This window comes from Paroedura picta, chromosome 13, assembly GCF_049243985.1.
Source record: "Paroedura picta isolate Pp20150507F chromosome 13, Ppicta_v3.0, whole genome shotgun sequence".
Lineage (NCBI taxonomy): Eukaryota > Metazoa > Chordata > Lepidosauria > Squamata > Gekkonidae > Paroedura > Paroedura picta.
The window spans coordinates 17,140,351-17,154,911 of record NC_135381.1 but is presented as its reverse complement, the minus strand read 5'-3'; the positions used below and the strand labels follow the sequence as shown (position 1 = coordinate 17,154,911).

General features: G+C 45.5%; 2 protein-coding genes across 3 annotated transcripts in view; one reads left to right on the top strand and one right to left on the bottom strand.

Moving 5' to 3' along the window:
* Positions 1-10,010, bottom strand: part of GNAZ (G protein subunit alpha z) — a 45,938-nt gene extending 35,928 nt beyond the window's left edge. Inside the window, exons 1-2 of one of the 2 annotated variants that reach the window (XM_077308849.1) lie at positions 9,560-10,010; positions 8,476-8,677 (exon numbers count right to left, since the gene is read on the bottom strand). The gene's annotated coding sequence lies outside the window, so the exon portion shown is untranslated. The remainder of the gene's footprint in view (positions 1-8,475; positions 8,678-9,559) is intronic. The other variant, XM_077308848.1, reaches the window with a different exon arrangement.
* Positions 1-14,561, top strand: part of RSPH14 (radial spoke head 14 homolog) — a 67,610-nt gene that overhangs the window by 41,536 nt on the left and 11,513 nt on the right. The gene's annotated exons all lie outside the window — the stretch shown is intronic.

The following is a 14,561-nucleotide window of genomic DNA, read 5'->3' as shown; positions in this document are numbered from 1 at the left end:
AGCTTGGCAACTTTTCCTTATGAAGACAGCATACTCTCCTCTTTCTTGAACTGCCAGCTTTGTTCAGTCTCTCTGGAGGATGAGGTGCTTCAGCTGAGCCTAGGAGGCATCACCTGCGCAGAATAGCTCTTAAGAAGCAGGTGTGTCAAAGGGCGTCCCAGTGTTCTGTAATTTCCCCCACGCTCTTGGGTAGCCATTCTGCAAGTTAAATCTGTGAGTTCAGAGATCAGAACATTGGGAGTTCATTTCAGCTCTTTCTTGTGACCCCAGCATGATTGTACAAGAAACAGAACTGAACAGAAACTGAACCGAACAATGCACTGAAAACCCCAACATATAAACACACATAGAACAAAAGATATTCCTGCCAGTGCACACTATTGGCCAGTTTCACTTTAAACTGACTGGATCCTGCCATCGGAATCTAGCCACACATGGGCTAATTTCATTGTAATCCTGCCTCAGACCTCAAGCTCAGTCCTCAGCAGGTCTACAGACACAACACTGTAGTCACTATGCTTTCCCAAAATCCCAAAAGTATCCACAGACTCTGCACATACAACCTCCCCCCCCCACACACACACACACTATACCACACTGGTTGTAACAGTCTCTGTGTTTTAAAAGGGTTGTGAACCTGGACTTCAAGGTTCCTGGGTTAAGCCTCAGAATCCCAAGAAAGTTTCTGACAGAAAAGCAATTTGTCATTGCTGCGAACATCATTAGTTGGAAGGCCTGCAAGTGTCTGTATTTTCATTCTTCTGATGCTGCATCTGCCCCCACCAATTATTCCTATCTGAATTCACTGCCTGCAGCTATGAGTCAATACCATTACAGAGCCCTTAACCTCTTTTCTGATGTGTGCCTGTCAGATATCTAAGAATGCCAGAAATGTCACTCTGAATCCCAACATATAAACTATATTGGGGTGATCTCCGTCTGAATTATTGCATGTAAGACTGGGGGAATTGGTTTGTGGTACAAGTTCTTTTTAAAAAACAAAAATCTGCCCAAGAGTGCTCTCCAGCTCTCCAGCTTTACAGACTGCATGGCTTCTGCATAAACTTGCCAGCTAGTTAATAATTCTGTGGAAAGCAAATATTTAAAAAAGCCACAAATTGAAACTAGACAGGTTGGTTTTATGACACAAGTGAGTAGATGGCAGGACAAACTACTGCTGAGTTCTTATGTTCAATAATATTCTTTGAGCATCCAGATTCCTCTTCCTCTGTGCCAAGGGCTCATTCTCACATGACATTGCTGGTGTGGGAAGGAAGGAACTCAGAAGTTGAGCTGTACAATAAAATAATGTAAAACTTGTTGATTATTTATTATGGTGCATAATTAATTAAATTAAAAACAGTTACTTAGTTACAGATAGTTAGGCCTTTCTCAGTCCCCTCTGTTCCCAGAAAGAAGCGAAACTCCAGTTTCAACTAACTTCTCCAGAGAGAACTTTGAATTGAACTGAATCTTATCATTAAGACTTTATTACATTTATGCTGTTGTGTTACAAGAAGAGGGAGCAAATGAGGGTTAATACCTACCTTTCTAATTATGTACAACAATGATGAGGTAGACGAGAGGGCAGATTGTGCTAACCATTCAACCAGGCCATTTTTAAATCTATTTTTGTTGCTTTGGATGACAGCACGATTTGGATTTTCTGCCTTGGGTGGTTCCTATGATTTCTGAACTATGATTTCTGAACCAAAACGAGACAGCACTTGTTTCACGCAGGTCAAATCACCCTGTTATATCTTCTCCCAAAGTCCTTATATCTTAATTAACCCAGAATGAGATCTGAGAGAATAAATGACAAAGCGTGTTTTTATACATGCCATCTTCCCAATCCTAAATATTCCCAGCACCATATCTCCTGGAGTAACATCTATATAATGCCATCATGAGCTGGCAAAAAGCCTCACTCGCAAACCAGCCTGAACATTGGACTTGCTCCCATGTAAATTTAAGCAAGTTTATAGCGGTCTGGATGTAACTCTACTGGCAGCTGCTGAAAGCTGCAGCCCTGTGTACTGTTTTCTGCAGTTCTGTGCAAACATATGGCCTAATGTAGATGTCCACAACATTATTGAGCCTGCCATTCTGGAGTATTGAGAAAGGTAGCAGGTGCCACCACATAATAACTGCCAAGGGGCAGGACCAATCACAAAATGGCTGCAGTTTGGGAGGATGGACCAAGTCACAAAATTTTTGAAGATGCCAAGCATCCTCCTATGACTTCCTAATATGTGTTCTCTGTGGATTAAACAAAACCCTCCTGAGCTCTTCTGAAGCATTTCCAGCACTGAAGAGGTAGAGGAATGTGAGGATTGGCTTTTTTCGCGGGAGAAAAAAGGGAAGGTTTATTCCCTGCACAGCCATAATGTAAAGTCACCAAGCCTAGAAACATAAAAAAGTATTGCTATCGCTAAGCCAAGCAAACATATTTGATATGTGTACCTGGGATGAACATAGTGCTTTGTTAGTCATTCAAGCAATAAGGGAAGCAGCCCAAAGGAATTTTTTCCTGTTCCAAGTATATTTGGATTTTATTCAAAGAAGCAAGCAACCGCTAATGGTTTAGAAAGAAGCACAAAATAAAAAGGATTCTCAGCTTGTTTAATTTCACTAGTATTAAGCTCAAGTCATTATGGAGGGGAGAGACTCAGGAATCTCTGGTGCTGTAAGTCAGTGGTCCCCAACCTTTTTATCACCGGGGACCACTCAACACTTTTTACTGAGGCCTGGTGAGGGGGTAGTTTAGTCCTCTACTCTCAACCGCTGCCCTAATGCTCTCTGATCACTATGGTAATGTTTAAACATCCCTTCAAAATAAGATACAGACACGCCACAACAATGAACATAAGGACCATTTTATTTTCATGGAAATTTTAACTCATGACAATGACAAATCAATGGGAACCCTGAACTTGTTTCTCTGCAATGAGGTAGTCCCATCTGGGAGTGATGGGAGACAATGACACCCAAAGTGTATTGTAAAGGGTCGGGAGGGATGAAGTAAAGGACTGGGGGGGGGGAGAAGGTGTCCTTCGGGGCCCACCTCCGATTAGTCGAAGGAGCACATGTGGTCCGCGGCCCACAGGTTGGGGATCGCTACTGTAAGTCTCAAGTTCCAAGGGATGACCAGCTTCCAGGAAGAACATCTTACATACAGTGTAAGTGACCCATGGGTCAGCCAGAGCTGTGCCAGATGCTTTTATTTATTTAACTTCTATTCCACCCCTCCCCACAAGTGCGCTAGGGGCAGTTCACAATATGCATGTATATATGTACATGTACACACATACATAATTATTGGAGTACTTCTACCAGTTGCGTGTGTGTGTGTGTTTATACCAGCAACTAGTAAAAGTACTCCAAGAATTACGTATCCTGTCCACAAGGACAGATATTTTTGCATGTATATTTCTGTTGATACAGTTAAACAGCTGGTCAAAATAGAATTTTTTTCTGTTTCTATATCCCTTTGTTAAGTAGTAGTATTGGGGAGAAAATAATGGATTGACAAATCTGAACTATAGGGGGAAAGGGTTTACGTTATATAATATCACAATTATTTGATTATTTATTACACAATATTTTGATTTCTGAAGCCATTCTGTTTTGTAAGCTCAAGGAAGGTAACAAATCTTTTCTGGACATATTCTTGTTTATCACACATAAAACTAAAACATTAGATTCTATATGAAAAGTCTTTTACTATAGAGTTTTGGGTCTTGCATGGAAATGTCAGAGTTTCATTTGATCACTGGCGTTCTATCTCAGCTAAAATCAGAGTCCAGTAGCACCTTTAAGACCAACAAAGATTTATTCAGGGTGTGAGATTTCGAGTGCAAGCACTCTTCGTCAGACTATGAACTCCTTACATGACAGGGAATATATAGCAAAAATCAATTCTGTTACATCAGTAGACTGTGTCACACAGCCAAATACAGCCAAGGATAATTCTTTGTCAAAACAGCCAATCAATCCCCTGGAATTCAGTGTAGTTTACAAAAACACAAGGAGAAACCAAACTGCCTGTTGTCAGTGATCAAAGCCTCTCACCTCACCATATGCTGCTTGCCCCATCTGTCTCTATAAAACTGTCATTTTTGCTATATATTCCCTGTCATGTAAGGAGTGCATAGTCTGACGAAGAGTGCTTGCACTCGAAAGCTCACACCCTGAATAAATCTTTGTTGGTCTTAAAGGTGCTACTGGACTCTGGTTTTATTGTGCTCCTTCAGACCAACACGGCAGCCCATTTGAATCTATCTCAGCTAGTTGTCAAACCTTGACAGCAAGGAGAAAAATCATTTGCAGCCACTTGTTCAGCTTTCATATACTATGGAGAGGTTCAGGCTCAGCCAACTGTCTACACCAGGGGTAGTCAAACTGTGGCCCTCCAGATGTCCATGGACTACAATTTCCAGGAGCCCCTGCTGGCAGGGGCTCCTGGGAATTGTAGTCCATGGACATCTGGAGGGCCGCAGTTTGACTACCCCTGGTCTACACCAGTGGCTTTCTCGACTTTTTTACAGAAACCTCTGAAACATTCTTCAGCCTTTGAGAAGCCCCAGAAGGGGTGAGATCGTGCAGAATACGGTTGGGAAGCATAGCTGTGGACATGCCTACCTGGGGCTGCTCCCTTCCCAGCTCCATAATTCGCTTGCTTGCTTTATCAATCGAATTAAGATTAATTATTTAGGTGCGGGTCAGGATGGCCCATTATGCACGGCCGCCGAAACGGCGATTTCGGGTCACATGGAAAATGAGGAGGGGGAAGAAGCGAAGCAAGCTTATGCACGGGAGAGAACACAAAACCCAGAGTATCCGATTATGCACACGGTGACTCCGGCGCCGCTTCTGGTTGCGCTCTGGTAGCCCGGGAGCTCCGCTTTCTTCCGCATTTCGCTAACACGGCTTTTTCGGCGGCCTACATCAAATCTGCGGCCGGTTGCAGCAAGCGCCACGCATTATTGGTGATTTTAGGCGACGCCATTCCACCTCGAATGCGGGCCTTCCCCCCCGTGCATAATGGGCCGATGACATGACCATATATGGTCCTATCACATGATAAATGTTTAACCCATTTAAAAACATAATTAATCAACTCCCACCTATGAGACCCTACTAGGGCTATCAAGAAACCACAGGGTTTCACAAAATCCTGGTCTACATCCTCAGCAAATGTAGCAGTGTATGAGTTTATCAAGAAAGCCTGTTGATTTTCAGTGTGCTGGGAACTCCCATTTAGAAAAAAAATACAAATGTCTCTCATATGATTTTTACAAAGTGAAAGGGAGGGGAAGTGTTCTAGGATTACATTTTGTGTCACATAGAAGTCTACTGAAAAGAGTTGTCTTGTGCTTTCTAATCTGTTTTGGTGTCATGAGGCAGCACACATTCACTGGCTTACATTATTGGCTGGTTTATTATTTGGAAGGGGGGGGGAGTCAGTTCCATCACAGTGTCTGTCTTTGGTTGATAAATGAAAGCAGGAAAGGTCACATGCAGAGAATTAGCTTGTTTCATCAAAAATATTGACATCTCGGGGAAATCATAGATACAAAATATCATCATGTTACTTCTTAGAGATTCTAATTTAGAAAATATATTCCAAAAGCTCCCTCCCAGACTGCACTGTGCTACAGGAGATGGGGGAAAGGTAAATATTTTGTGCAGTCTTTTTCCACTTTAAGCAACTTGGAACATTAAAAACAACCTTAATATACAATCTAAATCAAAAACCTCCTATGCATCTGACTTTTCTTTCATGTGAATTTTGACCCTTAATGATTAACAAATTTATCTCCCATCCATGAAGTATGAAAGCGTAAGCAGATGCCACTAGGCATCAATTATAGTACAGCATTTTGTATTATATTAAATAAGAACTGATGGCCATTTGAGAAAATTAATGCAATATGAAGAACAACTACTGGAAACTGAAGGATTTTTATAATTATCAGTGAAGGACTAGGGAAGCAACAGAAATAACTTAAAGATTAGCATGTCAAGTTAGACGGTTCCCATTATGGATTTAGGTAGGTAGCCATATTAATCTGAAGAAGCAGAACAACGTTTGAGTCCTATGGCACTTGCAAGGCCAATAAAAATGTTTCCTGGTATAAAAATCAGGGATTGGGTTGGATCAGGCTCACAGCATAAGGGAGTGGCTTTCCCTGGCGCCATTTTCCTAATCTGAAATGGCCTGATGGAACAGCTATGCCCCATTTGGACATACAGGTTCCATATTTGCCCCAGTGGGGCAAATGATAATTTCCTGAGGCCTTTTGAGATCAGGAAAGCAACATACAGGAAAACTCCCCTCATTTTGTACTGCAATCCCAATCTAATTGTGCCTCTGTGCATCAGATCTGATCAGAGGAAAAATACACTAGAAACATAGAAGTCCCAGCATCTCGTGTAGTTGAGTCCAACTGATCATCTTAAAAAGAGGAAACTTAGATGGCCATTTCAAGCAATAAACCAGCTATACAGATTTCCTGAGTATAAAGCAGAGTTTTTACTTATTATTTCTACCATTTAGGTCCAGTAAACCTGTGAGATACCCAATAACAGTTGATTCTTTACTCGTCATTTTAAGGTCTTGGATAGAAAAAGTATTTCAAAAGGCTACTAAACTATTAACACAAAACAATTTGGTTGCTGCAAAAATTGTACTGGTTTATCACTGGAAAGCTGATCAACCTCAATGATTGTGGAATGTTGTGGATACTGATGAGATAGGAATGGTTTGGATAGTGCTGAAATAGGAATGGTTTGGTTGATTCTTTAGAGCTTGCTAGAAAACAGCCCCATTTTGTGCTGGAATATTTATTATTTATTATAGTAATATAAGGCTGAAAGGACTTTTTTGTGTAATTCTCTTACTTTTGTAAAGAAACACTTTTTAAAGTCGTCTTATTGTACATTTTGCTATCCCCCCCATTTTTTTTCATTGCTGCTTTACAACCTTTACTTTTGGTTTATATTTGATGAAAACAAATCAGAACATCCAGCCCTAAGTAGTGAAAATTGTTAAACGCCTTATTCAACGTATGTATATTCTTGGTGTTTGCCTCCAAGTAAGCATGTCCAAGGAGCTTTAATCTCTGTTTGATATATTCAATATACTTTAATCTTATAAACCTGAAGTGTGCTAAAAAGATTATAGATTATTTTGGTGACATTATAACAACTGACATTTGTCTACCTTGATTACTATTGTCTCAGTGATTGTTTGAGACACGGATTGATGCCTTAAGAGTGGATTCTTTGTTGGTGCTGCTGGACTCTGATTTTATTATTGCATTAAGAGTAGAACATTGTTTTTTTTTCTGAAGTATATCTTGAGGCCAAGCTACTTCCTTCTGGTGGGTTGCAGACAACAGAATATTATAATGCAATATAATGCAACATATATACACATAAGAACTCTGTGATGTCTTCTTTTAAAAGTGATATGTAATAATCCAGAATTTAGGAAACCATGTCAAACATTCCACTGCACAAACAAATGTCTTTGATGACTTGTAAAGTAGCATCAGTGACATCAGCACACAGTTGTGGAATTTGTCACCAAGTCAATGACCTCTCTGAAACCCGTCATAAAACTGTGACACTTCTGTTTCTACCAAAACTCATGATGGCTTCAGTACCTGCTGGATCAAGTTTTTTCTAGAAGAACCTAAGTCTGCCATTAATCTAGTGGCACTCCAAAGTTGCTTTTTAAAGTTCAGGGGCACCTTCAATACAGAACAGCAGACACTGTCTTAACATACCTTATAAGATTGCAACAAAATGACCCACTGTTACAATTCATGCTTGAATAATGGAAGAACAGATAGTAAGCCCTTAATCATGGCCAAATCCTATGCCCCAACTTTCTAAATAAAGTAGTCATGGTGGGCAAAAAAGGAGGCCACTTCTTCCTCTAACAAACATAATCAGTTTCTGAGTTTTGTTAAAATTACCCTTTAATGTATATTCCCTATTGGCTCAACCTGGCCTGTGTCCACAAGGGATGTAGACATCACTATGTTCTTGTACATTCCATCATTAAAGGTGATCGTCTCACTCTGTGCCCAATATAATTCATAAAATGGAGAGGACACAGTCCCATTCTTTGATCCTTCTGTTTTGGGATTACATTGTGTGGGTAAACAGAATGGCTCACTATACCTCTTCAGACCTGGAATGCATATGAGCCAGTTACTTTTAGATAGCTTTTAAATCATGGCTACTTTGATAGCCTTGTTCTGCCATTCAAATGGTTGATATTGCCAGAGGCCATATCAACTTAAGAAGAACATCATCTCACTCCAGTCATGGGTGCTAGCCTGCAATATTCTTCCTGGAACCTGGAATCATTTTTAGAGGGCATTCTATGATGCGTATGGCTGTTTGCACAGGCTCAATGAGAGATCATTCCATCTGAAACTATCCTGATAAGAATGTGCCCACCTGTTTTTATCCTCATTCTTCAAACCCCATGGCCACCATCCATGCCTCTCAGGGACCATGTTCTTCTCATGTCCTCCACCCAAGGACAGGGATCAATCTTTTCTGGGCTGACAGCTTCTCAACCCAGTCAGTGAGCACCGAAAGCCATGTTGAAAGCATGCATCCTTCCACAGAAGCATCTCCAGCTGCAAGAACCAGCAATCTGTCCAAACAAAGAGGGATCCAACTGGAAGCTTGGATTCCAGACATCGTCGGCATTTAGAACATCAAAAAGCCTTTTCTAAAGAGCAGCAACAAATTAAAACCTATTCTCATTTTTAAGTTCCTCCCAACCCACACTCGCATCGGGCAACTGTTGGCCTGATCGGCTGCTTCTCATCCTTGCAGCAAAACTGATCCAGACAGTCATCCAAAGGGTGTGACCCGCTAAGATGCGTATCACAGAGCCCGCTCCAAAAGCAGAAAAGAAAGTCTCGACTCTCTCTCTGTCTCTGTCGAGCTGCATGCAGACGACCCCAAGTGATTAGGGGAGGGCCCTCGCCGTCTAGTGCAGACGCCGCAGGAGCCTGCATGCACGCAGAGCGCGGCCGCCCCAAGCAGCAGTGGCGGCCGGAGGAGGCGAGGGAGAAGCCGGGCGTGCATTACGCGATGGCTCGCAGATGCGGCGAGGTCCCCGCCCGCGAGCGCCAGAGGCCTACCGGCTGTGCGAAGTTGCTGTCTGGGAGCTGTCCACAGGTGCAGCCCGGGGCGGAATCCTGCCCCTCGCCTCTCCGCAGCAAGGCGCCCGCCAGGCCAATTCCGCCACGGGGGATTATGCGCCCGGGAGAAGCGGCGCATCGGGCCAGGAGCGGCCGCGGGTCTGGGTCAAGGGCACCGGGGTCCCCTCTCTGGGGCCGGACCTTGCGGCTGCACTGGGGATGCCGCGGGGAAGGGAGGGAAAGGGGTGCCCGTGTCTCTCGGCAAGGCCAGCCTGGGCAGAGAAGGTCACCGGCCAGGGATCCGCAAGCTCCCCGTGCTGCGCCTACCGCAGGCGCCCAGGCAGCCCCTGGCCTATGTCGCGGGGGCCCGAGGCGGCGGCACCTACCTCCCTACAGACCAGGCAGCGGCGGCAGCAGCAGTAGCGGGCGGGTTCGGCAGCTGGACTCCGCTGGCGCTGCCATCCTCCCGGCAGGGTGGGCGAAAGCGCGCGGCCGCGGGGGACTGGTCCTGCCTGGCGAGGCGGGATGCGCGGCGCTCGCCCCAGCCGCCGGCGCAGGATCCGCTCGCTCAGCCGCCGGCGCCCCCAGCCAGCCAGCCAGCCAGCCAGGCAGGAGGGTTTTTCCGCCGCCCGCTGCAAGGAGGAGCACGCCACGCTCCAGAGCCTCGGACGGGGGCGGGACTGACGGGCGAGCAGGGGCTCCGCTCGCCCGGATTGGTCGGCGCGGAGCAGATTGGCGAGAGCCGCGGCCAACGAGAGCGCGCGAGGGGCGGGGCCTGCGAGCTGAAACCCCGCGTGCCTCCCTTGCCCCGACGGACGGGGCCCTCCGGGACGGGCGGGGAGGCTGGCGCGCGTACGTTCTGTGACGCCTGCTCTGCATGCCGCAGTTTCTTGGCAGCCAGGTGGGACGTCGGCGGTCTCGTCATTCTGGCCGGGGGAGATTTACTCGCGGCCGTAATTTGCTTCCCGGCGGGGCGGGGCGTGCAATTAGGAGTGTCTTCTCTAGCGGGGGGGAGGAGGAGAAAAGGCGGGGGGACTCCCCCCTCCCCCCAATGCGCCATTCTCCCTCGCAAAGAAACCGGTCCCGGCTGCATCTGGAAAAGAAAAGTCTGCAAATAAGCGGGCGGGAGGGGGACCTAATGCTTGGGGTCCATTATCGCGAGCCCTGTTTGAAGGCTGCTCGACGCGCCCCGCATTTCCCCCGCGGACAAGACGTGTCCGCGCCGGCAGATTCAGGAAATGACCCACGTGTGCTTCCCTGGATGTGTAGGCGCGCGGCATGACAAACCTCCCCAGGGCTGCCTGAGAGTGTTCGGCTGATCGACCAGCTGGGCCGCAGGACCCCGTGGTTGCCCCTTGGAATCCTTGGCAGTGCTGTATTGTGTCCCAGTTCCTGACCCGGGGTCCCTCTTGGCCCTCAGGCCGTGCAGGGGAGGCGCAAGATGAACAGTCCCCACCCAGAGAGGAAGCTCGTTGCATAAGCTTGGCCCAGGCACTGTCCTGAGATCAACAGCATTTCCGTATTGATGGGGGGGGGCGGCTATGTCTGATATTTTGAGCGCCTCCTCTCTAAAGGAAGGTTGAGATAAAAATGTGTTAAGCCAGTAGTTCCCAAACATTTTCAGGCTGTGGTCCTCTTGGCTGCCCGGCCACATCCCTAGCGCCCTCCGGGACGGGCGGGAAGGGCCCACACACAGGAGCCCATGCCTCTTCCGTGGGGTTAGGTCTAGTGCAAATTCAAAGCACAACACTACACGTCTTTTTGGGTTGCTGTACTCTGGCCGTATTTTAGTCGAGAAAAAATATATACGTTCTTTGTCAAAGTCATTTGTAAAAGCCATTTTGGGTCCTCACTGGAGAGAAAGACAGATGGGGCAAGCGAGGCAAGCAATGGAAAATCCCATGGCTAGGAGCAAACAGGAGAAGGCTTTTCCAGCCTCCCAACGATGGAGACTTTTGGGGACGGGTTGGCAACCCTGGCTGAAGAAATTCCTGCTGATTTGCGATAGAGCCTTGGAAGGAACAGAGTCTGAGGAGGGGAAGGAGCTCAGCAGGAATATAATCCCATCCAGCCCACCTTCTGAAGTTGTTGTCTTCAGGGAACTAAGCAGGGTTGGTCCTGCTCAGCACTGTGATGGGAGACCAACAAGGAAGTTAGGAGTCAGTACTACCCAGAGGCAGGCAGTGACAAGCTGCCTTGGAATGTCTCTCGCTAGGAAAATGCAACTGCAGAAGGAAGATTCAGGCCACTGCCCCTGAATTCCTCACACACACCCTGGATCCTTCCACACACACACACACCCCAGAGGGGGCATAGTGCCAACATTGGGAACCCCTGTGTTAAACCACCAAGAGGGAGTTTCCACATACCTCTTCCTCACCTGTGCACACTCTTTGAAGAAACTTTTCACTTGACCAGTATGGCCAATTAGCTGTCTGCTCACTCGGTCATTTTGAACAGGACTGTTTCAAAACTGTCTAAAATCATCATCACATCTCATGGCACTGAATTCTGGATTATCTGTTCCATTCGTAAAATCGACTGTTTACTTTCCCAATCCAGCAGTCCTCAACACCATGCCCAAAGCGATGGCTACCTGCTACCTTTTTTCTCCCTGCCTTCTTTCACCTCATCCTCTCTCTATATATCATTTGTCCCCTTTTATTTTGCTTCCTTTTGACCATCGGTGTGTAGTGAGCATTACCAGTTAGATGTCTGGTTACATCCATGCACTATTTGTGAGCATCGTAGCAAAGCAAATGATCTAAATGCTGAAACTGGCAGGTCCAGGTTTTCCATTCAGAAAGAGTCCTTATCATAAAACCTCTCTGTATTATACATAGAGAACAGTAAGTTTGGAATGCACAGGCAGTTCCATAGGCATCACTTGATAGAACCAGATGGAAAACATTATTGACTCCAGAATGTGTGTATGTGTGTGTATTTCTATGATGCAAAGCACACAAACACATGGTGCTTTATTTAGTCTTGGTTTTTTTTTTTTTTTGCTTAAAATGTTCAATCTGAGGTTGTCATTTTAAAATTATGATAAAAGTAATATAATGGAGAGTGTTTGTTTGTTTTATTTCTTCCCCATCGCTATCGGCGAGCCGTCTTGTGGCAGGTTACATAAACATAGAAAGTTTAATTTTAATTGCCATGTTTACCTACCATGTCATATAGGTATACCACAATATTTGGATCATAAGCAGGTTAGCCAGCTGTGCATGATAGTCCCATTGAATCCATTGTTCCACTTCCCATGCTGTTTCCCTGTAGCATAAAATACCTGTTGCTTGCCACTGAACTCCCTTCTGATCTTTCCGTGCCCTCCCCTGGCATCAGGCTCTTTGTCTGTTTACTTGCCCCTCTGGTATTCCAGTGCAGTAAAAGATGATGAAAGTCCTTTCCATGAGCCCTTGCCTATAGAAGGGCTTGCTGGAGCTAAAGAGGGTCACCTGACAGATCAAACTAACAACATCTGGAGAGAACAACAGTGGGCAGAGAGCACAGCCTAGATATAGTGCACCCAATATATTGATTCTTCTTACCATGACCAGTCAGTAAGTGGAAGATGCTATTTCTAAGATGCAAAGCACTGAGACAGTTTCCATAGCAACTACCTTTCTCTACAGAGCAGCAAATCAAACCCCATGCTTCTTGTTGGGGTTCTTTTATCAACATGCTGTCCGTTTGCTCACGTGAAGACTGGTTTTTTGCTTTCGTCCTGTGGCTGCAGTAACAAGCAGTATAACAACAGAGACTAGAAGGCATAAACGGCAGGAAATGCGCATGTCAAGTTTCCTGTTCTAAACATCTTGCCATTTCAAGAGGGGCCAGTAGTGTGTACACTCATTTGCATGGCTGCGGTTCTGTGCTCCAGGACTTTAAAAACAGGGCTGGTTTATCCATCTGAATGCTTGCCGGGGCTCATGGGAATTGTAGTTCATGGACATCTGGAGGGCCACAGTTTGCCCACCCATTCTAGCATATGTAGCACATGCTACCAGCCCTGTGCTTCCAGGGGCCCTGGTGTAGTGCCTTCCATCCATGGATCAGAGACATAGCCTCTCTCCTTCCCCCCTTTTCCCCCTTTAAGGACGTTTGGAATGACACCCCTTTCCACAGTGGGGGGTCTTTCTGCCCCCAGTCTGACTGCTCCCTCTGCAATTGTAATGTTAGGACTCTGCAAATTCTTAAACTGGCTCTGGAGCTGTGGGCCCCACAAATCCTCAAATCATTCCTGCTTTGAACCTGCTGCATTGGACCATCGTTTCCTTCCGTTCTTGTGGCTGGTGTTGGCTTCTGCAGCGATCGAGCAAAGAACCAGGGTGTACTAGCTCTGTCTGCACTGGCCGGCATACTTGAATTATGCTACTACAGTTCTGTGGATGATTGTGTTGACCAAGCACAAATGGTTGCTACCCTGTTGCCAAGTTCTGTCTGCTAGTAAACAGTGACTTGGCTCCGCTGCAAAGCTCTCTGCCAATCAAGGCTCTGCAGCCCAACCTGCACAGTGGCTTTAGCAGAAACAGATGTACACAAGCCAAGAAATACTGGCTGCCTCACAAAGGCACTTGATTCTGTGTCCCTCTATAAAAAAAAACCCTTGCATGTAAAAAAAACAACAACCAATATTACAATAAACACTGTCAAACCAGAGAGTCATCCATCCTAGTATCTTTAGCAGTGTCCTGACCTGGATAGCCCAGGCATGCCCAATCTCACTTGATCTCAGAAACTAAGCAGGCTGGCCATGGTTAATATTTGGATGGGAAGCCTCCAAGAAAAACCTGGGTCATGATACGGGGCAAGGTAATGACAAACCCCTCTGAACGTCTCTTGCCTGGCTGCCAGGCCATCCTGGAATCGTAGGCTCTCCTGGATGCACTCCACACAGGCTTTACATTAAACAAATAAATCCATCGTAGTCACGTGACACACAGGGACAAAGCAAGGCCATTTTCTACATTATAAGGCAGTAAACCTACTTATTACAATGAGGCCTGTGTGGGAGCCAAACACCAAGCAAGAGGGCGGGCACAGCAGAACACAAGCAGCTCTGTTTCTTCGTGTTCACCTGTGCAATTACAGGCAACTTCAGACTGACATTTATAACCCAGATTCCATTTTGTAGGTTTATTTATTTATTATTATTGCATTTTTATACTACCATTCCAAGGAGCTCAGGGTGGTTTACATCATAGTAAAATGAAACAGATGCCAATCAATTAAAATACTCCACAATAAAATACAGAAGGCTAAACATAATAGTTGAAAAATCACTTATTGTCACAGGTATCTTTAAAATTTACATCAGACAGAGGCATAAGAACAGACCTATATGGGGAAGCCTAGTTTTTGCACTTTACGCACATATTTACCAGT